Source organism: Scylla paramamosain, chromosome 31 (assembly GCF_035594125.1).
Source record: "Scylla paramamosain isolate STU-SP2022 chromosome 31, ASM3559412v1, whole genome shotgun sequence".
Taxonomy (NCBI): domain Eukaryota; kingdom Metazoa; phylum Arthropoda; class Malacostraca; order Decapoda; family Portunidae; genus Scylla; species Scylla paramamosain.
Genome location: NC_087181.1, coordinates 8448919 through 8472923, shown reverse-complemented (window position 1 = coordinate 8472923; position 24005 = coordinate 8448919). Strand labels below are relative to the sequence as shown.

Here is a 24005-nt window from a genome sequence, read left to right as displayed (position 1 = left end):
AACTCGACACAACCTTCCAGACAACTATCCCCTCTTCTTCAATGACACTCAACTGTCCCCCTTTTCTACACTGAACATCCTCGGTCTGTCCTTTACTTATAATCTGAACTGGAAACTTCACATCTCATCTCTAGCTAAAACAGCTTCTATGAAGTTAAGTGTTCTGAGACGTCTCCGCAAGTTTTTCTCACCCCCCCCCCCAGCTGCTAACTCTGTACAAGGGCCTTATCCGTCCATGTATGGAGTATGCTTCACATGTCTGGGGGGTTCCACTCATACTGCTCTTCTAGACAGGGTGGAATCAAAAGCTTTTCGTCTCATCAACTCCTCTCCTCTAACTGACTGTCTTCAGCCTCTCTCGCACCGCCGCAATGTTGCATATCTAGCTGTCTTCTACCGCTATTTTCATCCTAACTGCTCTTATGATCTTGCTAACTGCATGCCTCCCCTCCTTCCGCGGCCTCGCTGCACAAGACTTTCTTCTTTCTCTCACCCCTATTCTGTCCACCTCTCTAACGCAAGAGTTAACCAGTATTCTCTCTGGAACTCCCTGCCTGCTTCTGTATTTCCACCTTCCTATGACTTGAATTCCTTCAAGAGGGAGGTTTCAAGACACTTATCCATCAATTTTTGACCACTGCTTTGACCCTTTTATGGGACTGGCATTTCAGTGGGCATTTTTTTTATTAGATTTTTGTTGCCCTTGGCCAGTATCCTTCCTACATAAAAAAAAAAAAAAAAGGTAACAATATATAGTAAGTCGCACTTCCCGGGAAGGTAATTCACATAGAATGACACCAGTCAGGAAGAATTTGCCTAAGTGACCATGCACCACGCACTGTATGTACCAAAACAAACACACTGTAAACACTGCGTTGTTTACAGTGTGATGCTGTTACTCCTTGAGGTAAGACACACTTTCATACAATTAAAATTGCACCTATCTTTTAACATTCTTATGAACAAACTTTATTACCCGTAGTCTCTCACACCCACTGCCGACGCCATATGCCACATACATGTTTATATCTCACAACAGGATTGTTACGTAGGCTACTAGCAAATATTAAAGTTTTTAAATGCAAAATATTGTGGTCTAATAATTATCTAAATGCATGTGAGAGTCTTCAAATGTCAGGTGAAATCCTTCACTTCATATTCAGAGCTTAAATCCCTTCATTTACATATATATATATATATATATATATATATATATATATATATATATATATATATATATATATATATATATATATATATATATATATATATATATATATATATATATATATATATATATATATATATATATATATATATATATATATATATATATATATATATATATATATATATATATATATATATATATATATATATATATATATATATATATATATATATATATATATATATATATATATATATATATATATATATATATATATATATATATTTCAATGTGTGCCAGAACTGGGTGCGTCTTATGAGCCCATGCGTCTTATGAGCCATCAAATACGGTATATATATATATATATATATATATATATATATATATATATATATATATATATATATATATATATATATATATATATATATATATATATATATATATATATATATATATATATATATATATATATATATATATATATATATATATATATATATACAGATAGATAGATAGATAGATAGATAGATAGATAGATAGATAAATAGATAGATAGATAGATACATACATACATACATACATACATACATACATACATACATACATACATACATACATACGTACATACATACATACATACATACATAGAGATCGATAAATATCGAGTTACGGGAGAGGTGAGCAGATATACACCGATGTTTCCTTCTTCATTTATTACTTGCGCAACGTTTCCGTTTCTTGGAGGGCATCTTGAGACTAAAAGACAGATCAAATTGATAAACTAATCTAAAAATACGTATACAACATAATAAAGATAAAAGACAATAACCCATAACGGGTATAGCAACATCCGTAAAAAAAAGTCGAGTCCTATAGGGTGAGGTAATACACTGGAATAGTAATGAAAAAAGAAAATAAATAAATAAAAATGTGTATACAATAAAGATATATGGTAAAACATATCTGTAGGCACTGAGTTAAGCAAAAACAAGTGGAAAAAATAATGGTATTATGTAGTAAAATAGAGCTGGTGTGCTCTTGCTTGTGGGGGATGAGGACTGACAAAGGATGGCGGCGTGGGAGTTAGATTGGTTGCTAACCCGGAACCCGAAGCTCCGAGCAGTTTATAAAATGTATAGTTGGAGTGATGATAATTGGTTCTTTAATTCAGGTTTTGAGTGTTTAATATAAATAGGTTGTAATATTTTTAATGTCTGTATGTGCGTCAGCTTTGTGTAATATTTTGAAGTCTTTCTCAGTAAAGTGATGATCAAGTACATGTGAATATGTTTTTATTGCTGAGAATGGAGGATGAGCTGCTTCTGTGTACATAAAGGCAATTCCATACTCATTCTCTTTTGAAATTTGGTTGATGACTTCGCCGCAGCTAGTCATGCGTGCTATATCGCGATTTCGTGTTCCTTAACCCTTCCTCAGTAGCTGTAGAATGACCGGACACGCTTGGGAGGCTGGTATTTATGTCATGAGTCGAGGCATCGCTCTGGACCGTAAGAGGTGCTGCTGATTGGCTGGCACAGCGCTACTAGCGGTCTCTTTATATGGGGGCGGTGGGAGGCGCTGATTGGGTTGACTTTGGTTGGCTGGTAGACTTACTCTGTGTCGGCGGTGCTTGGTCCCTTCTCATGCTCGGCAGGGCCTGTAAATCCTGCTGAACATGAGAAGGGACCAAGTACCACCGACACAGAGTAAGCCACCAGCCTGGGTTCACATAGAGCAACGTGTGGCGCAGCCGCACAACGCAATACCGCAACTCGATTTTCGTGTTGCGTGTTGCTCACGAGTGTTGCCCGAGGAAATTGCTGCTTGGGGCATTTTTGCAACGCGATGCGCATGACTAGCTGACAAGCTGTCACCGAGAAAGGACTGATGTGGCTTGCTTTACTGTCCCATTTACACAATGGCTTCGGAGAATTATGCACTTAATATTTGGATATTGCCTTAATAATATATTATAAAAAAATATGATTGATAATAAGCTAGGTAATATTTTACAGTTTTCTGCATTAATTTACCATACAGACACCATGAAATGACTTACATATTTTAAATTTCTGCTCATGTTGCACTACTTTTTACATTATTGATTGCTTTCAGCAGTTTGTATGCATTATCCCATTTAATGTTTCATTTTTAAGGGAAGATCTCGGAGAAGTTTTTGTTAAATGGAGTTGGCTAAAAAAAAAAACGCCAAACTGCTGCATTTGAAAATGGCAGTGAAAGGAGAGTGGATATCACTATAGTTAAATTAGGAAAGCATGGCAATCCTGCAGTATTTTTGCTATTTAACACAATATTCCAGTACTTTGTAAAGTGGAACTGATTAGATAATTTTTCTTCCAAATAATGGTGTCTCCATTCTTCACCCACAACATTTTTATCATCATACTTTATTAATTGTGGCATGTCTTTAAATAAATATGCCAAAGATGGTGGATTTAAAGAGAAAGCACTGCAAGGGTTTATGCAGCCCACTATGTCACGCATTTTATCATTTACTGAAAATTTGTTTTGAATTTGGGTTACAGCTTGTATCAGGAAAGATTGACAAGATTTATAAAAACTTTATAAGTTCTTTTGTAGTTACTTCCAGATTTTTTTTTTTTTTTTTCGGATAATTCATTGCTGCTGATGCACTCACTCCTAGATACACATTCTCTACAAGAATAAATGAACTTGCAAAAATGGGGTGATCAGGATGAAAGAAAAAAAATCAGCATTTTTAAGAAAGTCACATCCTCGAAGAAAGAACAAAAGCTTATAATGAGATTGCATGTTTCAGATTTCACCAAAAAAAAAAAAAAAAAAATTGGAGCCTCAGACTGGAATAGTGTATTATAACTGTTAAATTTATCCAAGTTGTAGTTCAGAAACTCAAGGTAGGCTCCGGTAAATGGGTTTTTCAAGGCAGTAACAATCATGTCATTTACTCATTTACCAGTGTTGGGTCACTAAATGCCAATTCTGTAAAATACATGTCCAATGCATCATAATGTTCTAACAATCTCTTCTTACATGCCTGCAAAGAAAACTATCTGGTTTGGCCAGGAGCCAAGTTTTTATGAGGTTCAATGTCAATACATTTTTGAAAGTCTTGGAATTCATGTGTGAAAAAAAAAAAATGCTACGACATAAATCTTCAACATATTTGGGAAGTTTGAGGCAAGTATTTGATGCGCATAGATGAATCATGTGGTAGGAACATTTTACAATTATGACATGAGGCAAATAATATCTTAATAATGTAGCTACTGAATGGTTGGCTCCATCATAATACTGCTATTGTCAGAACAAAACCCAGCAATGTTATCAAGAGGAATGTCTTTTGATGTGAACCATTCTTTCAATGCATTGAACAGTCCTACAGTTGAACTATCGGTAGCCTCTATCAAAACCACAAGAGTTTTCACGTTTCCCTTCCTCAAAATAATGTGTTATTACGAGTACACAAAATTGTTTTTGTAGTGTTACTGTCTGCTATTTCATCTACTATGAGAAAAGTCTTTCACGTAAAACTCAAAATAGTTTAGCAGCAAAATACTTTCCAAACACTTGTCTAATTATATTTGAGGCTCTGTTTTCCTTCACTTTCTTTTACTTTTCTTTTTTCTTTACTTTCTGCAAAGACTTCATGTAAGGAAATAAAGTTTAAAATAGGTCTAGTAAAGGTTCACATACACCTGAAGTGTAAATTTTTCAACTGGGTAATCTGTAATCACATAACTAGCGATAGACTTTGTTTTCGAAATTTGGAGACTAAGCTGTTTGTGTCTCTGTGATCGTGAATGTCTGATAATTTCTGACTTTCCACATATAATATCCAAGTTACGAATTTTTACGGAATACATACTCTTTTCTGCTGGTTGACCTAACTGACTTTGTCAACCACTCAGAGAACAGAAGTTCATTTGTCCAGCTTTCAGGCTATTTATATCTATATTCACTTTTTGCAAGCTGTTTTTTTTTTTTTCTGGGAGATGTGCTCGTGTCATCTTGCACTTTTGAGCTTCCAGGTGTTCCTGGCTCATGACAACTGGAAGAGCTTGTGTCGTCGTGCATTCTGTATGGACAAAAGTAGTAGTAGTAGTAGTTGTAGTCAGGGTTGGGGTCTATTATGAATTGAATAGAAAATGAGTTGGAATTGTTGCTAAAATAAAAAAAAAAGACTTGTAACTGAATTGCAACTGAAAATAATAATAATAAAAATTAAAATTAAATGGAATTGACGCCAGTGAAATTATGTGAATTGATGAAATAGTTTATACTGCAATATGCAGTCATTATATTACTTAAAACAAGTAACAGATATTACGATAAAATCTATTATGAAATGTACTTTACTTATTTACTGGCACAAAAAATGGGTATAATGTAGCTTATTGTAAGTATATTGTGGAGTTTGGCAACCACATTCATGATTGTTATTATTGTTGTCACAAGTACAAGTACAGCTGCCAAACTTAAGAAACTATATTTTATATCATATAATTTATACATATGTTTTTTTTTATAATATATTTAAGCATGTCTTTTCTCTCCCTTTCAATCTTATAACAGAAATATAAGGATATAACTATTTATAATTTTACGATTATATCAGGTTCAAGACTGACAGGATATTGCAGGTGATAAACTAAACCGAAAGAGGACCTGCAAATTTGTTTCCTGTTAACATTCATTAATTCTTCAAATGTGACAGTGTCTTCCCTGTCGTAGGGGAGATGGATTCTTGTCAGTATTATTGGGATTAATTGGGTTGAGTAAAATTTAAGTCACTGAACTTAATATGTATAATAACTTCCTAAGGAGTTGGAAATGAACTGGAATTGAAAACCTTATGAAATGAATTGGAATTGAACATTTACTTTATTTTTTTATTAAATGAATTTAATTGGAATGAGTCAATTCGCATTTTACACAGAAATGGAGTTTAATTGATTTGATAAAAATGAATCAGCATCAACCCTGGTTGTGGTAAAGCTAACTCATGCATAGGGATGAAAATATTGGTTTAAATGAATGCAGGTTTATTCAGACCTTGGCTCATTCAAGCCTTGCATCATTTCGGACTGGATTCTTCATTGGAGGTGTTCGTGACTTCGTGTCATCTCGTACTTTTGAGCTTGCAGGTGTTTGTGGGTCATCATACCTGGAAGAGCTTGTGCCGTCATTCATTCTGTATGGACAAAAGTAGCATTAGTATACAGTAGTTCTAGTAACAAGTAACCCATACATAGGAATGAAAATAATTATTTAAATGAACCCAGGCTTATTCAGACCTTGGTTCATTATGACCTGATTCAGAATAAACCTTTGCCTGATTCGGTCCCATGTTGTGTCTGATTCGGACCTTTGTTTTGGCTGATTCGCATGATTCTTGACTGTTTCGTAGTGTATGAAGAAGAGTTTATTTGGTATAAATAACCAGTAGCTAGGCTGACCACACAGCAGGATGAGCGACGTCCAGTGTTTAAAGAACAGAAAAACTGTGGCAGACCACCAACTGGCCATTGACGTGTTTGTTAGTTTTTACACGCATGGTTTTAGATTTCTATTTTGAATTTCTACTGTTTCTGTTTACTCATTATTATTCCACTTTTTACTCTTTATTATCTATGGTGTCATCCACTGTTAGTGTACCCCCATGCATCTACACTGGGATTGATATTTATTTGCCATTAAATTAATGAAATTGTTACTTGTTTATTCACAACCCCGACCTCTAGTATCAACTTTCACACACACACACACACACACACACACACACACACACTTTCTTGGTCTGATTAGTCTTAGTTACAAGGGGCAAATAAGGCGGCAACAAGAAACGAATAAGCCAGGGACAATGGTTGAATAGGTCCTTGTATATATATATATATATATATATATATATATATATATATATATATATATATATATATATATATATATATATATATATATATATATATATATATATATATATATATATATATATATATATATATATATATATATATATATATATATATATATATATATATATATATATATCAGATAACACATTTAAATGACAGACATAACGAAAATAGTTATAAGGAAAACATGGCAGATAGCGAAGCTGTTTTGTGCTAAACATAATTTATCACCGGCTCCTTGAGGACTGGTCTTTTCAGTGGACCATAAAGTTATGTGCTGTACCGTGTTATGAATTTTTCTACAGTGCCTTTGTACATCATTAACTTTATTCAGATAATTTTATTTAAGAATTAAGAATCTCGAGTATCAGATGCAGCTCAAGAACTTGATTGGTTTCACCATGCAAGAAATAAATATATAAAACACAAGTTGTGTCTCTTCATTACTTTCCTGTTCTTACTAACATGGCGATGCGACTGCTGTTCTTCTCTACAAATCTTTGCTACTCTCGGTCCACTGTCTCTGTCCTTCTTACACTTTTTGTACGTGAGATACCAATCAGAGGTAATACCAATTGACAAAATAAATAAATAAATAAATAAATGTAAATAAATAAATAAATAATAGATAAATAAATAAATAAATAAATAAATAAATAAATAAATAAAAATGAAAATAAGGAAAAACAACAAGTAAGGATTTCCAGGAGGAGGCAGTAGACACCTGCTGAAACGATAATTACTCCCAGCGAGGTCTAAAGCACTGTTCAGGGGGTGCTGTGAACTTATCATTAAACCCAACTGTGACCTCACTGAACGTTTCACAACACAAAGGGGCAGTCACAGCCTACACTCTAAAGACAACTCTCTTCCTCCACACAAAACTACAAGCACCTGATAACACACACACCCTTCACTCTAAAATTCCAAAATTACCATGGCGATTCCTACACCAGCCTCGGAGTCAGTATCTGGGGAGGGGACCATAAATGTCCCCAGGTCGGACTACCTTTCTGTCGACGACCCTAAGTGTCTTGACACCTTCTGCAACATTCGCGGTTTAAGATCTAATTTTCAATTTGTAGAACACCACCTCTCCTCTTCTAAACCTCATCTTCTTTTCCTCACTGAAACTCAGGTGTCTGAGGCAACTGACAGTAGCCCCTTTTCTGTTCCCTCCTACTTTCTCTATCCTCATTTTCGATCCAAAGATGGATGTTGCGTTTATGTGCGCAATGACTTAACCTGCTCTCGTGCCCATGCTCTTGAATCTTCAGAGTTTTCTACCATCTGGCTACGACTACAGAGTCACTCTCAAACTAAATCTATCTGTGCTGTATACCTCTCACCTAACTCCTCTGACTATAAGAAATTTTTTTGACTACTAAACTTCCAAAATGGAGCACATTCTGACCCTCTTGCCTTTTGCAGAGATCTCCATTCTTGGAGACTTCAATGTTCACCACCACCTTTGGCTTTCCTCTCCCTTTACTGATCATCCTGGTGAACTAGCCTTCAACTTTGCTATCCTCCACGACCTAGAGCAATTGGTGCAACACCCTACTCGTATTCCTGACCGTCTTGGAGATACGCCCAACATTCTTGACCTTTTCTTGACCTCTAATCCTGCTTATGCTGTCACCCTTTCTTCTCCGTTGGGCTCCTCCGATCACAATCTCATATCTGTATCTTGTCCTATTGCTCCAATCCCTCCTCAGGATCCCCCTAAGCGAAGGTGCCTCTGGCATTTTGCCTCTGCTAGTTGGGGGGGGACCTGAGGAGGTATTTTGTTGATTTTCCTTTGGAATGACTACTGCTTCCGTGTCAGAGACCCATCTTTGTGTGCTGAGCGCATAACAGAGGTGATAGTGTCTGGCATGGAGGCATACATTCCTCACTCTTTTTCTCGACCTAAACTTTCCAAACCTTGGTTTAACACAGCTTGTTCTCGTGCTATACATGATAGAGAGGTGGCCCACCAAAGGTACTTAAGCTTTCCATCACCGGAATCTCATGCACCTTATATTTCTGCCCAGAACCATGCCAAGTCTGTTCTCCAACTAGCCAAAATAGACACTAATTTGACACTAATAGAAAGTGTCAAAACCTCTCAAGAGAGCTCCGCATCAATAATAACAATAAAGAGAGAAAAGATGGGGAGAGGGAAGTAGGGATAGTGGGAAGAATAGGGGGGTGGTAAGAAGGGAATTGTAGTAGGCGAAATAGTCACTGGGGCTTGACCCAGGTGCAATTTGAATTTTTGTTTTGTTATTAGGAAGGACGTCTATTTGTAATGTGACATGTTTATGTTAAGGTGGCAAGGGAGACAAGGTCCTCATCAGGGGAAGCAGGAGAGTCCGCCACCAACCGAGAAAGCCAAGCCCAACACAGCCGCAGCCACGGACGCCGCCCGCGCACCCAAAAACCCGGGCCAAACCCCGCACAGGCTCGGGGTCAGACTATCCAGAGCCTGCACCATCAGGATGTGAAAGATGATTGAAGAACAGTCAGAGTAGAAAGTTTTTTTTTTTTTTTGTGCTTTTATTGGTTCAAAGAAGGACAGAGGAAGAAGTACATCCGTATAGCGGAGGGACCTACAGTTTTACGTGGGTTCCGAACCACGGATAGTAGTAGAGTGATTTGGTGATGGCGGTGGATCTTTATTGTATGATGTAATGTGATGGGTGATAAAAGCGGTGTCGATCCTTTCTGCTCGTGTCCTCTGGCTCGTCTGCAAAAAGGCCAACCTGCTAAAGAAAAGAAAAATATAAAAAAAGAAAATGTCGAATTTATGAAGTGTGGTGTTATGTTATGATGTTATGGTGGAGAGTGAAGGTGAGGATGGTTTGTGATAGTGATTGACGTGATGGTAGGATGTGCATTGACAGAGGCTCGAAAAGGCTCCCTCACCGCAGCAAGGGATCAGATCTACCACCATCTGTTTGCATGCGGTAAGTCGCCGGTGGTGGGGGGTGAATGGGGATTCCTGCATGGATGCTTCTAGGGCCCCGCCCCACCATCTCTTGACTACCTTCCTGCCCAGCACTTGCCGCACCCAACTACCTCTCTGTGGAGGGTGAAGTGGCTTCCACTGAATGGTGTGGTTACCGTCCCCGTCATCAGTACTGGCCGCTCCTTAACTGCCGCGGGGGGTACCACTACCGGAATGTCATGCCGACGGCCGAGGCCTCCATTGCCGTGACGTCAGTGGGAGGAGTGCGGTTCGTGCTATTCCCGTCTCTCTGAGAGTGGTCCGGTGCCCCCTTGAAACCTAGGCTGCGAGGCGAAAAAATAATGTATAAAAAACAAAAATATGAATACGAAGCCATAAAACAAAAAATATGAAAAAACCACTAGGTGTTGGCACACAACCCCACTCCCTCGGTCAGAGGCATGGGATGTTAATGGCGGTGTTTTTTTTTTGTCGCGTCCCTTTCCCAGGAGCGGTCCGGTGCCTCCTTAAAACCTAGGCTGCAAGACAGAAAAATAATGCATAAAAACATAAGACAAAAAATATGAAAAAACCACTAGGTGTTGGCACACGGGCCCGTCCACGTGAACGAGAGAACGACGATGATACCACTCAGACACCATGAGTGGTACAGAGAGAAGAGGCAGTGAAGGGAAGAAAGGAGGAGTCCATTATTTGAAGACAGGTTCAGGAGGCACAGTGGGAGGGTCAAGGAGGTTAGAGTGCGGTAGGTGACAGAAAGCTGAGGGGAGGTTGGTTATGAAATTGTATGTGATTGTGTGTCTGTCGGAGAAGGAGCTTAGTTGTTTTTCGATTCTGTTGTGGAGTGTTATGTTAAGGGGGGGGGGGGTGTTGGACTCCTCGTGAATGGAGAGAGAGGTTCGGAAGTCGAACCATTTCGTCCCAAGAGCGAAACGAATTGCTCGATTTTGAACCTTCTGAAGTTTAGAGAGGTTGGAGGGAGCAGAGAGAGAGAGGGCAAGAGTGCAGTAGGTTAAGAGAGGGAGAATGAAAGCTTTGTAGAGGTGAAGTTTTGTTTTTGTGCTGCTGTCGCGAAATCTTTCCAGGTTGCTCAGGGCCTTGGCGGCTATGGTTGCTTTTTGTTTTATATGTATATTGAAATTGAGGTCCTTATCAATGGTGAGGCCAAGCACTTTGTTGTTGTTACTGATGGGGATTGGAGTGGGGATTGGATCAATTCTGTTTAGTGAAATTTGGCGGGGCTGACTTCTTTTAATGTTGAAATAAGTGACTTGATTTTTCAGGATGGGAGAGAATTCGCCATTTCATCTCCCATAGACTAGTCGCCGTCAGTTCCCGTTGAATTTTGTCGGTGAGGAGATCTTACGACCTGGCACGGGCCAATTGCGTTACATCATCCGCGTACTGAATAGTTAGTGAGTCATTGTGGGCTGGGAGGGGTAGGTAAGCCGTATACATGTTAAAGGGTGGGAGAGAGTACGGAGACTTGAGGGACTCCAGCCTGAGGGGTAAAAAATTTTGAAAAGTTGCCCTGGTGGCGGATTCTTGTGTCTCTCTTCCAGGAAACTACACAAGATGCGTTGCGTTAGAAAAGGGAGGTTGAAGTTATTACAATTTTTTTTTATTTTAAACTGGTGTACCAAACGGTGTCAAATGCTTTTTTGACATCTTTTGTTACGAGGGCTGTCTTGTAATATGGCTTGTTGAAATTTAGGTAGGCTACTATGCTGTTAAGGGCGTCCTCCGTTGAGGCGTTCCTCCGAAACCGAACTGCTGTGGTGCCAGCAATCCGTTACCTTCGAGGAACGCTCTCAATCTTAAATTGATTAGACGCTTAAAAGTTTTTCCAAGAATTTCAAGGAGGCTTATGAGGCGATAGTTTTCTGGTAAGTGAGAGTTTTTACCGGGCTTGGCAATAAGGGTGATGTTTGAAATTTTGAAAGCCTTTGGGAAGTATCCAGAGGCGAGGCAAGCATTGAAATTTTTTGTCAGGCTGGATATGATTTCTGGAGGAAGGCTCTGCACCATCGGCCAGGTGATTCCTGAGGGGCCGGGGGCTCGCCGCGGAGTGTGCCTGAGCAACCTGGCGACATCCTCCTCCTCAATGGGTGTGATGAGAGGGTGTTGGGGTCTAGGCGTGTTAAGTGTATAATCTTATGTGGTAGCGTGTTTGCTAGGTTTCGGCGCACAAGATCGGTGATATGGTGTATGTGGGCAATACTGGGCCCATGGGGAGGGAGAGGGTGTGGTTAGGTGTTGCGCCAGTGTCTGGAAGGTGTTGGTGACTTGGTCTGGGTTGGTGACTCGATCACCGTTCACTAGGAGGTACTCGAATCTTTCCCGTTGGCATCCCTTCAGCTTGTGCACCATGTGCCAGAACCAAGTAGGATTTCTGTAGCGAGCTCCGTCCATACAGGAAACAAGATTTCTCCAGTGAGCGCTGTGGTCATCCTGTAGGCTATTTAGTATGTGTGCGATGGGTGCAGAGGTCTCTGTAGGTGGGTATGTGGTTGTGCATGTTTTGTAAAAAGCGTGTTCTGTAGCTCACTAGTAGTCGCTGTGTTCTTATGGAGGGTCTGAAGTCTATGTGAATTTTGTGTTGTTTCTTTGGTGTGTGTCTGTTGGCTGATGTTAGGATATCAGGATGTGAGCTCCAACTACGTCACGTCCTATATATATATATATATATATATATATATATATATATATATATATATATATATATATATATATATATATATATATATATATATATATATATATATATATGTATGCCATGGTATGACGTCACATGAAATTGGCGAATCAGCTCCAACGAAAGAGATGGTGACTTTGGCAACACTATAAGCTTCACATGTCGCTAGCGTACACAAGTAAATTTCATAACTAGCCCCTCAGACCTCATTGTTTATATGTTCCAAAAGCATGATTAATAACATCATACAGACTATATTAATGTACAAATCAGTTTACTCTTACGTTGTTCTACATAACCATTTTTATTCATGAATTAAGAGACCTCCTCCGAGGACAGGATTCTATACCAGATTCTAGAATCCTGACGCAGTAATCGGATTCGTATCGCCTCTCAGGATTCAACAGATTCGAATCCAGTAATCGTCTCCCGCACAGCCCTACTTACCTGCGTGCAAGCCCTTCCCATATCCTGCATCCCATGCCATCACCTCTGCCAAGTGACACCAAGGGCGACATCTAATTGCACCTATTCTAGCTCACAAGAGTCATGCTGATTATTAATACTGTTGATGGCAATTGCTACTTATACTATACATGCGCACACTGCACCGTATAACAATTATTCTATGGTTGGCTAACTATGAGTCATGTCGATTATTAATATTGCAGTTAGACAGTACCGTATAACAATTATTCCACAATATATAATTTGTGTAATTCATCATTGACTTCACTTGTGGCTACTAGACGTAACATTGCATCTGTATCAGTGTCATCACGTCACAGTTTCAGCGATCGCTGGACTAAAATATGTTTTTTTTTTTTTTTCATATACTTTTACATCGTATCCCACGTTTGGATATAATAAAGATTGAAGGAATATTGATTACAATGAATCTAGTGTACCCCAAAAGAGTTTTTAGTAATAAAAAAAAAAAATAGTTCCATTTGATAGAAAAATATCTAAACTGGCACTAATCGAAAATTTCAATGACGTTACGAGCTTGGACACTGATAGAGAAACTGTCAATACATCTCCCACAAAGACCTTATGGATCATGGAAAAAAAGAAAATGTTTCGGGAAGGCAATGACTTCACATACTCGACAATCTGATAAGGAATACACAAATAAACAGAGACCAAAGGGCTCTTCTGACCTTGAGATGCAACGCCACACCCCTTGTGTTCGCTCTGATGGCTACGGTTTGGGCTTAAGAAGCTGCTGATGAAATTTGTAGTTTTATCTAGGAATCTTGAGTGTGACAGGTACTCAGTTTAGAATATTTGAACCTGTGGCTTTTATCCTAAAATCAACTCAAAGAAACCCCATCCCCCTTAATACTAAATGTGTTTTCAGAACCCGAATAATATAGGTATGGACTATAATAGTGCTAAGCTCGCAGCCCCACATTCTTGTTCATATTGTCCGTCATTCATTTTTTTTTTCTTTATAGTGAAATACCGTCAACCTGAATAATGAAAATATAATGGAGTGTCCGCCAATAACATGAACTTGCAACTTTTAACGGAAGCCGCTGCCAACCAGAAGCATAATCCATCTTTGATAGCCCACTAGGTTATACTACTCGCTCCCAACACTTCCTGAAGTGTCAGTTAACTTATCACTGATGCACCGTTTTACAGTCGCAAAAGTAAGTATATTTATATATACATATATAAAGTTTCATTCTTTTTAACTTCATTTCACTGTCACAATGAAACACTCCCGACTTAGCAAGCCTGTGACTTAAACTATCGAACTCTTAACTGTGAACACGATAGTAACATCATCATATGCCACTGTAATGTTTGGTGAAGGAATTACCCACTGTTCTCGAACTATTGCAAAGATTTCTGGGCGAGTTATAATCAGCTTTGGTCTGGTTCGCCAAGAGTGCATTGTTTAACTGTCTACCCATAGGTTTTAAGGGTGAAAAAGGCGAATATAGGTGACACCTAGCCCTTACGTGACGCTTGGCTTTACATTTTTTTTTTTTTTCACAAATACCATTCAAGACAAGCTTTGGAAATAGGTAACCCTAATAAGGAGTTTTGTAAAAATCATAATATTACGTACATACAAATTTTCACGCTGCCAAGTCACGTTTTTCATGTAAGACACAGGTGGTATGGTTTCTTTGTAACATTAATCGTAACATTATTTCAGGTGAATCTTTATGATGTTGCATTTATGGTACATCATGGAAATGCTCGTCACAAAACACCATGGTATACCGTGGTCTCTTCTAATCGAAATGCTTTTCGCCTTCATAACATCAAAACAATACGCATTATTATGTTAAAACAACTTGTTTTATTAATATTACCTCCAGTTATTGTTATAGAAGTAGTAGTTTAGTAACTAATATATATATATATATATATATATATATATATATATATATATATATATATATATATATATATATATATATATACACATGTACATTGATCATCAAAGTGTTACTATTATTGTCATATGAATGATGACATTAACTGTGATATCTGTTTATTAGGAAAAGAATATATATATATATATATATATATATATATATATATATATATATATATATATATATATATATATATATATATATATATATATATATTATTACTATAATAGCTGCAGCAGCTATTATAGTAAAAGTAGCAGTAATAATAACAACAGTAACTATAGCGGGACACGTGAAACTTTCACGAAAGGAGGAAACATAAATGCCCCCAGTAAAATCCTGAAAATCTCAAGGATCCCGTAGGTTAACATTGGATCCGGATCCCATGAGCCAACAACGCGTAGGTCACCATTAGTGAAAGCGCCATGTCGTACTTACGTGTGGACAAGACGAATATCAACAACAACAACAACAATAACGACATTAATAATAATAATAATAATAATAATAATAATAATAATAATAATAATAATAATAACAATAATAATAGTAGTAGTAGTAGTAGTAGTAGTAGTAGTAGTAGTAGTAGTAATAATAATAATAATAATAATAATAATAATAATAATAATAATAATAATAATAATGATAATAATAATAATAATAAACCTTTTTCAAGGTTGTCTTCTATATTTAACTTCACTCGCCGCTTTTTTTTATTAATTTATTATCAGGTAAATGCATAAATAAAAACACAAAAGTATATTTCATTATTTCATATTCATTTCAATAACTCCTCGTCACACAACTCTTCCCCTTTCTCCCAACAAGCTTGGAGACCTGTGTGGATTTTTTTATTTATTTTTTATCATTTATTTACTTTTTTATTTATTTGTTTATTTACTTATTTATTTTGCGGGGATGGAGGTGGAGAGTAAACGGAAGCGTTATATAATCTAATCGTGGGGGCTACATCTCCCCTGGACCCTCCCAAAAGTCACTAACCTGTAAAATTGCAGTTTAGCACAATACATCCTATCTTTACTGCCACCACCTGGCGACCTGGTGGGAAAGCAAGAGTTTACGGTTGGGAAAGCCAAACTTGGGTATTTCGTGGAAAGACTAAGGATCAAACGCCATATTTTGGAAACTGGGAAAATTCCTTTCCCAACCTAACTTTAAGCTAATTTAACTGGGGAGCCAAATAACCTTAAGGACACTAACATAACATTAATCTAACTAAACCGGGGAATTTCGCCTCCCCTGGACTTCTTCTTAAGGGCACTAACCTAGCCTTACCTAACATAACCAAACAGGAGGTTATGCACCCCCTAACACCCTCTTAAGGAAACTAACCTAACCTAATCTAACTGAAGTGCAGACCTTTGATCCCTGTGGACCCCACAATAAGGACACTAACTTAACCTAGCCTGACCTAAACATACATCTTAAAAAGAAGTGGAAGGTCTAGGGTGTGGCTGGTTGACCTTATCTTCCTCATCCTCAAAGGATACTGATGCCATTGATTGTTCAGCACTCAATTGATGCTGGCAAAAGTCTGTACGATCTTAAGAAATGTACAATGTACACCCAAGGAGCCTTACTTATAGAATTGAATAATAAAATGACAGTATTTAAATTTGCATACACTTCACTTGGCTGACATTGTGAGACTTGAGTACCGTTGTGGGTAGCCAGGTGCATGTGTACACATAGTAATTGGCCAAAAGTAACATGCATATTGGCAGGAAATTAAATGACGTCCAATGACATTCTAATACGTCATTAAAAAGACAGTTCTTATTGGCATAATGAAAGCAATGCAAGTTAGCATGTGCCATTCCATATCCAAAACCAACATACTAACATAAAGCCAGTGCGGAGTTGAGAGGAAATGGAGATAAATTTTGAAAATTTGTTTGTGAGTTGTTTATCTGCACTACATGGTGTAACCATTAGAAATGCTCCAAATTATGTGATCTACAATTTGAGTATGATCATAAGTGCCTTGGGTGTATTGTGTTAAACTACAATAGAAACCACTTACCTAACCTAACCTAACTTTACCTAACCATCAGGCATCTGAAATCATCATATATTAAGAAATAATGTCATGAGACAAAATAGCAATTAAAAAAAAAAAAAAGGAGAAGACAATATCATCTAAATAGTAATGATCCCATGAAATAAGTTTTATAGCCTAAAGGAATGGTCATGAGTATAAAAATTTACTTTCTTCTTGGTTAAGTAAACAAAATTTTGTATATACTTTTGGAATTGGTAAAACTTCAGCAGAACAAGAAAATTAAATGATATTGTAAGCTACAAATCATTAAATCATTTGTTGATATTTGGGGATAGACAGAGTAATATCCCTTGGTTTACAAGGCAACTGGAAAATAACAATATTCACAGGTTCTCCTGGGCTAGTCACATGAAAAATCACAATCACAAAACATTCTAGGTTAAGAGAAAATATGCCAGAACCAATGATAATATGTACTTTGAGAGAAATTCTTTGTTAATATCTAGATCCAAAAATTATTAATAGACAGTGTTAGAATCCATGAGTATGTGGGACCATTAGCAAAAATGTTCAAGAATAATTTGTGAATGTAGAAGGGGCCTGACTATTAAGAATATTGCAAAATTAAGTCTTTTAGTACCAGTGGAGGGCTACTTTTCGGGATGCACCACGTCTTATATAAGCCTGAGCGCGAAGTTTCACTCAGAAAATAAATAGTGACATGAATAAAATAAATTAATAAATAAATTATACTTCTGATCAATTGCTATGTCCCACAACAATCATTAATTATCATACTCAGACCAACTTAATCCAAAGATTTGCACTGAAAAGGAAAATAATAACTTATAAGTAAAATAAATGAATAAATAAATTATACTTCTAATCAATTGCTGCGTCCCACAACAATCATTAATCATCATATTTAGACCAACTTAATCCTAAGGTTTGCACTAAATAGGAAAATACATAATGACTTGTAAATAAAATAAACGAATAAATAAATTATACTTTTAATCAATCGCTGTGTTCCACAACAATTATTAATTATCAAACTCATACTTGGCATTAGAGCCTAACTGACATCACTGTCCACAGAGAGAAGGATGAAAAATTCCCTTTGCCAGTTTTTTTTTTTTTTTTTTTTTTTTTTAGGAGGGTAAACGAAATTTAGAATGTAAACAGTTTAGGGAAATTGTTCTATGATAAAGTAGTAATCAAACACCAGTGATGCACACACAGCTGAATGTAACACCTACACAGTTAGGATGTTTTCTATCAAAAATTAGGTTAAACCCCTGAGGCACTGAATTATTTATTGCAACATATTCATTTAAATTATTATTATTATGAACTGATTAGTTATATTACATATATAATATATGTTATAAGAGGTCCCACATCTTCAAGGTAACAGAACTAATTTCTATTGATTTCACTGTGAATCAGAAGAAAATAATTTGAAAACTTTATTTGTTATCTAGAGGGTAACTTTAATAAAACTCAATCTGATTGTCATGGAGTTTTTCCAGTCTCTTATAGACCTCTGGCTAAAATGCTACCATATAAAGCAAGCTCAGGATTATCTGGTAGAAACCATGACTGGTGGCAGCTAATCTAGTATTATATATATATATATATATATATATATATATATATATATATATATATATATATATATATATATATATATATATATATATATATATATATATATATATATATATATATATATATATATATATATATATATATATATATATATATATATATATATATATATATATATATATATATATATATATATATATATATATATATATATATATATATATATATATATATATATATATATATATATATATATATATATATATATATATATATATATATATATATATATATATATATATATATATATATATTAATAACAGTTAAATCAAAGCAAAAGTAGATCAATACCAACTTCAAATAAATACCCCAAAAATTTAATTAAAATTTTTAATCAAAACAAAGAAAAAAGTGACAATAAGACATTTTAAGACTCACCAAGAGAGTGAGTGTAAAACTTCAAGGTTGTGAAGATGATGCTGCCGTTTTCAAAGAAATGATAACAAATGTAGATCACAATCTTTCCACGATGAGGCCTGGAGTCAGACTGGCATGGCACCATGACACCCTCCCTGACAGGGCTGTGCAGTGTCCATTATATATCTCACATATAAAATCTGCCTCATAATAAAATTCTTAATGTTCAGTGGGTTTGATACAACAAGCATGCTGAAGTTACATATGAACAAAAAAAATAAGTTACTTTTTATATATTTTATCTCCATATGAACTATTTCCTGAGATGCGTAGGAAATATGTGGAAGGAGCTGTACCGTACACATAATCTGTGGACTTACCTTCTGGAAGGTACCTCTGATTTCAATGCAGATTCGTAAGTTAACTACTCTGATTTCAACGCAGATTTGTAAGTTAACTATAGAAGGTTAGTGTCTAAAACTTTATTAAAGACATACATTGCAGTTAGTATACTATATCATCATGTCAGTGTTCAACAGCAAAGTAAAAAGGAATTCTCACAAACATTAACCCATATTTAATATGGGATATGACCAGGCATACACTATATGCAACAATTGCAATGGAAATAAATAAATATATAGAAAAAAATCCCCAATCAATATTCTAATTTTACATTAAAATTGTTTCACAGCAAAATGCCACAGAAATACAGATATGTAGCTATAGCACTTAGTAAAATCATGCACAACATTTAACACATCCATATGAAAGGTTAACTGTAATTATATGTGGAACTGGCAGGACACAAGCCCAAGGTTTGTTGAATATTGCATATTGATAACAATCACAATAGAGAGAGAGAGAGAGAGAGAGAGAGAGAGAGAGAGAGAGAGAGAGAGAGAGAGAGAGAGAGAGAGAGAGAGAATGATAAGCATATAAAAAAAAAAAAAAACCTTATGGGGTTCATCCAACATCTACAGTTTCTGTGGCCAAGCATTTCATTATGGAAATCAAGCACAAAGGCAGCTGATAAACATTGCAGGTGACATGCATGTGCACATGTCCCTTACCTACATGGTTTTATCACAAGGCAGATGATGCATTACTTTAATTCTACAGATCAGTTGAAAATAAAAGGAGTAACATGCTATCATAAATTTGAGAGCACAGAGGTAGGCCGATATAATGATCAATGATACAGAATCACTGCATGCTTCTTATTTATATATATATATATATATATATATATATATATATATATATATATATATATATATATATATATATATATATATATATATATATATATATAAAATACCTTTGCTGTAGTAAGTACCAGAAACAGAAATTAAAGCAATAAAATGTTACATGATATTACGGATATTATGGTTCAAGACAAAGTAACATCCTTTATATGAAATAATGTAGCTGAACTTTCAAAGATATGCCATGTACTGAATGTATCAAAAACTAATAATATACCAAACTTTGTTGTTGTAGAGGTGGAACACTTCAATAAACAAGAAGTCTTTGAATAGAGAGGGTAAAAGTACTGTGTTCATACCCTTAGAGAAACAGCATCAGAAAGGAAATAAATAGAACTGTTTATTATTGGCAGCAGGATTAGCTGCCTCTGCCCTTTTTGGATGAAAAAAAGATGAAGAAAATTAAGTTAATAAATATAAATATAATAAATAAATAAATGAAAATCTAATGTAAAATTTTAAGTTTCCTATTTTTCTAAATGTTTTCTTTTCCCTTGTTTTCTCTACTTATATTTTAATGAATATATTTTTTTTCAATCTTACATATTTGAGGAGAACGGTACTGACTATATATATATATATATATATATATATATATATATATATATATATATATATATATATATGTGATCCTCCGATCACAATCTCATATCTTTATCTTGTCCTATCACTCCAATCCCTCCTCAGGATCCCCCTAAGCGAAGGTGCCTCTGGCGTTTTGCCTCTGCTAGTTGGGGGACCTGAGGCGGTATTTTGCTGATTTTCCTTGGAATGACTACTGCTTCCGTGTCAGAGACCCGTCTTTGTGTGCTGAGCGCATAACAGAGGTGATAGTGTCTGGCATGGAGGCGTACATTCCTCACTCTTTTTCTCGTCCTAAACCTTCTAAACCTTGGTTTAACACAGCTTGTTCTCGTGCTATACATGATAGAGAGGTGGCCCACAAAAGGTACTTAAGCCTTCCTTCACCAGAATCTCATGCACTTTATATTTCTGCCCGGAACCATGCCAAGTCTGTTCTCCAACTAGCCAAAAACTCCTTCATTAACAGAAAATGTCAGAACCTTTCAAGATCTAACTCCCCTCGTGATTTCTGGCATCTAGCCAAAAATATCTCCAATAACTTTGCTTCTTCTTCTTTCCCTCCTCTACTTCAACCAGATGGCACCACTGCTATCACATCTATTTCTAAAGCTGAACTCTTTGCTCAAACCTTTGCTAAAAACTCTACCTTGGACGATTCTGGGCTTGTTCCTCCCTCTCCTCCACCCTCTGACTACTTCATGCCTCGTATTAAAATTCTTCGTAATGATGTTTTCCATGCCCTCGCTGGCCTAAACCCTCGGAAGGCTTATGGACCTGATGGGGTCCCTCCTATTGTTCTCCGAAACTGTGCCTCCGTGCTTGCACCTTGCCTAGTCAAACTCTTTCAGCTCTGTCTGTCAACATCTACCTTTCCTTCTTGCTGGAAGTTTGCCTACATTCAACCTGTTCCTAAAAAGGGTGACCGCTCTAATCCCTCAAACTACCGTCCTATTGCTTTAATTTCCTGCTTATCTAAAGTTTTTGAATCTATCCTCAACAGGAAGATTCTTAAACATCTATCACTTCACAACCTTCTATCTGATCGCCAGTATGGGTTCCGTCAAGGCCGCTCTACTGGTGATCTTATGGCTTTCCTTACTGAGTCTTGGTCATCCTCTTTTAGAGACTTTGGTGAAACTTTTGCTGTTGCCTTGGACATATCAAAAGCCTGTGATAGAGTCTGGCACAAAGCTTTGATTTCCAAACTACCCTCCTACGGTTTCTATCCTTCTCTCTGTAACTTCATCTCAAGTTTCCTTTCTGACCGTTCTATTGCTGCTGTGGTAGACGGTCATTGTTCTTCTCCTAAATCTATTAACAGTAGTGTTCCTCAGGGTTCTGTCCTGTCACCCACTCTCTTCTTATTATTCATTAATGATCTTCTAAACCAAACTTCTTGTCCTATCCACTCCTATGCTGATGATACCACCCTGCACTTTTCCACGTCTTTTCATAGACGTCCAACCCTTCAGGAGGTAAACATATCACGCAGGGAAGCCACAGAACGCCTGACTTCTGATCTTTCTAAAATTTCTGATTGGGGCAGAGCAAACTTGGTATTGTTCAATGCCTCAAAAACTCAATTCCTCCATCTATCAACTCGACACAATCTTCCAGACAACTATCCCCTCTTCTTCAATGACACTCAACTGTCCCCCTCTTCTACACTGAACATCCTCGGTCTGTCCTTTACTTATAATCTGAACTGGAAACTTCACATCTCATCTCTAGCTAAAACAGCTTCTATGAAGTTAGGTGTTCTGAGACGTCTCCGCCAGTTTTTCTCACCCCCCCAGCTGCTAACTCTGTACAAGGGCCTTATCCGTCCATGTATGGAGTATGCTTCACATGTCTGGGGGGGTTCCACTCATACTGCTGTTCTAGACAGGGTGGAATCAAAAGCTTTTCGTCTCATCAACTCCTCTCCTCTAACTGACTGTCTTCAGCCTCTCTCTCACCGCCGCAATGTTGCATCTCTTGCTGTCTTCTACCGCTATTTTCATGCTAACTGCTCTTCTGATCTTGCTAACTGCATGCCTCCCCTCCTTCCGCGGCCTCGCTGCACAAGACTTTCTTCTTTCTCTCACTCCTATTCTGTCCACCTCTCTAACGCAAGAGTTAACCAGCATTCTCAATCATTCATCCCTTTCTCTGGTAAACTCTGGAACTCCTTGCCTGCTTCTGTATTTCCACCTTCCTATGACTTGAATTCCTTCAAGAGGGAGGTTTCAAGACACTTATCCACCAATTTTTGACCACTGCTTTGACCCTTTTAGGGACTGGCATTTCAGTGGGCATTTTTTTTAATTAGATTTTTGTTGCCCTTGGCCAGTATCCTTCCTACATAAAAAAATAAAAAATAAATAAAAAAAAAAAAAAAAAAATATATATATATATATATATATATATATATATATATATATATATATATATATATATATATATATATATATATATATATATATATATATATATATATATATATATATATATATATATATATATATATATATATATATATATATATATATATATATATATATATATATATATATATATATATATATATATATATATATATATATATATATATATATATATATATATATATATGTTTTTTTTTTTTTTTTTTATGTAAGAAGGCCATTGGCCAAGGGAAACAAAATTTAAGAGAAAAAAAGCTAATTTGAGTTCCAATTCCCAAGAGAAAATAACAGAGGTTAAGTATCTTGAAACCTCCCTCTTGAAGTCAAGTCAAGTCATAGGCAGGAGGAAACACACAAGCAGGCAAGGAATTCCAGAGTTTACCAGAAAAGGGATGAATGATTGTGAATACTGGTGAACTCTTGCATTAGAGAGGTGGACATAATAGGAATGAGAGAAATGTGTCTTGTGCAGGAAGGCAATGGGATCAGAAGAGCAGTTAAAATGAAAATGGTGGTGGAAGATAGCTAGATATGCAATATAG

General features: G+C 36.3%; 1 protein-coding gene and 1 long non-coding RNA gene across 19 annotated transcripts in view; one reads left to right on the top strand and one right to left on the bottom strand.

The window, feature by feature from the left end:
* Positions 1 to 1872: 1872 nt before the first annotated feature.
* The window catches only part of LOC135116437 (uncharacterized), a 105958-nt gene continuing 83825 nt past the window's right edge, over positions 1873 to 24005 (bottom strand). For all 4 annotated transcript variants that reach the window (XR_010276331.1, XR_010276330.1, XR_010276333.1 and 1 more), the window contains 3 exons: positions 10153 to 10365; positions 6230 to 6368; positions 1873 to 5252 (listed from right to left, as the gene is read on the bottom strand). This is a non-coding gene — a long non-coding RNA (uncharacterized LOC135116437). The remainder of the gene's footprint in view (positions 5253 to 6229; positions 6369 to 10152; positions 10366 to 24005) is intronic.
* LOC135116434 (uncharacterized) overlaps positions 14122 to 24005 on the top strand; it is a 102410-nt gene continuing 92526 nt past the window's right edge. For all 15 annotated transcript variants that reach the window (XR_010276319.1, XR_010276327.1, XR_010276322.1 and 12 more), the window contains exon 1: positions 14122 to 14392. The gene's annotated coding sequence lies outside the window, so the exon portion shown is untranslated. The remainder of the gene's footprint in view (positions 14393 to 24005) is intronic.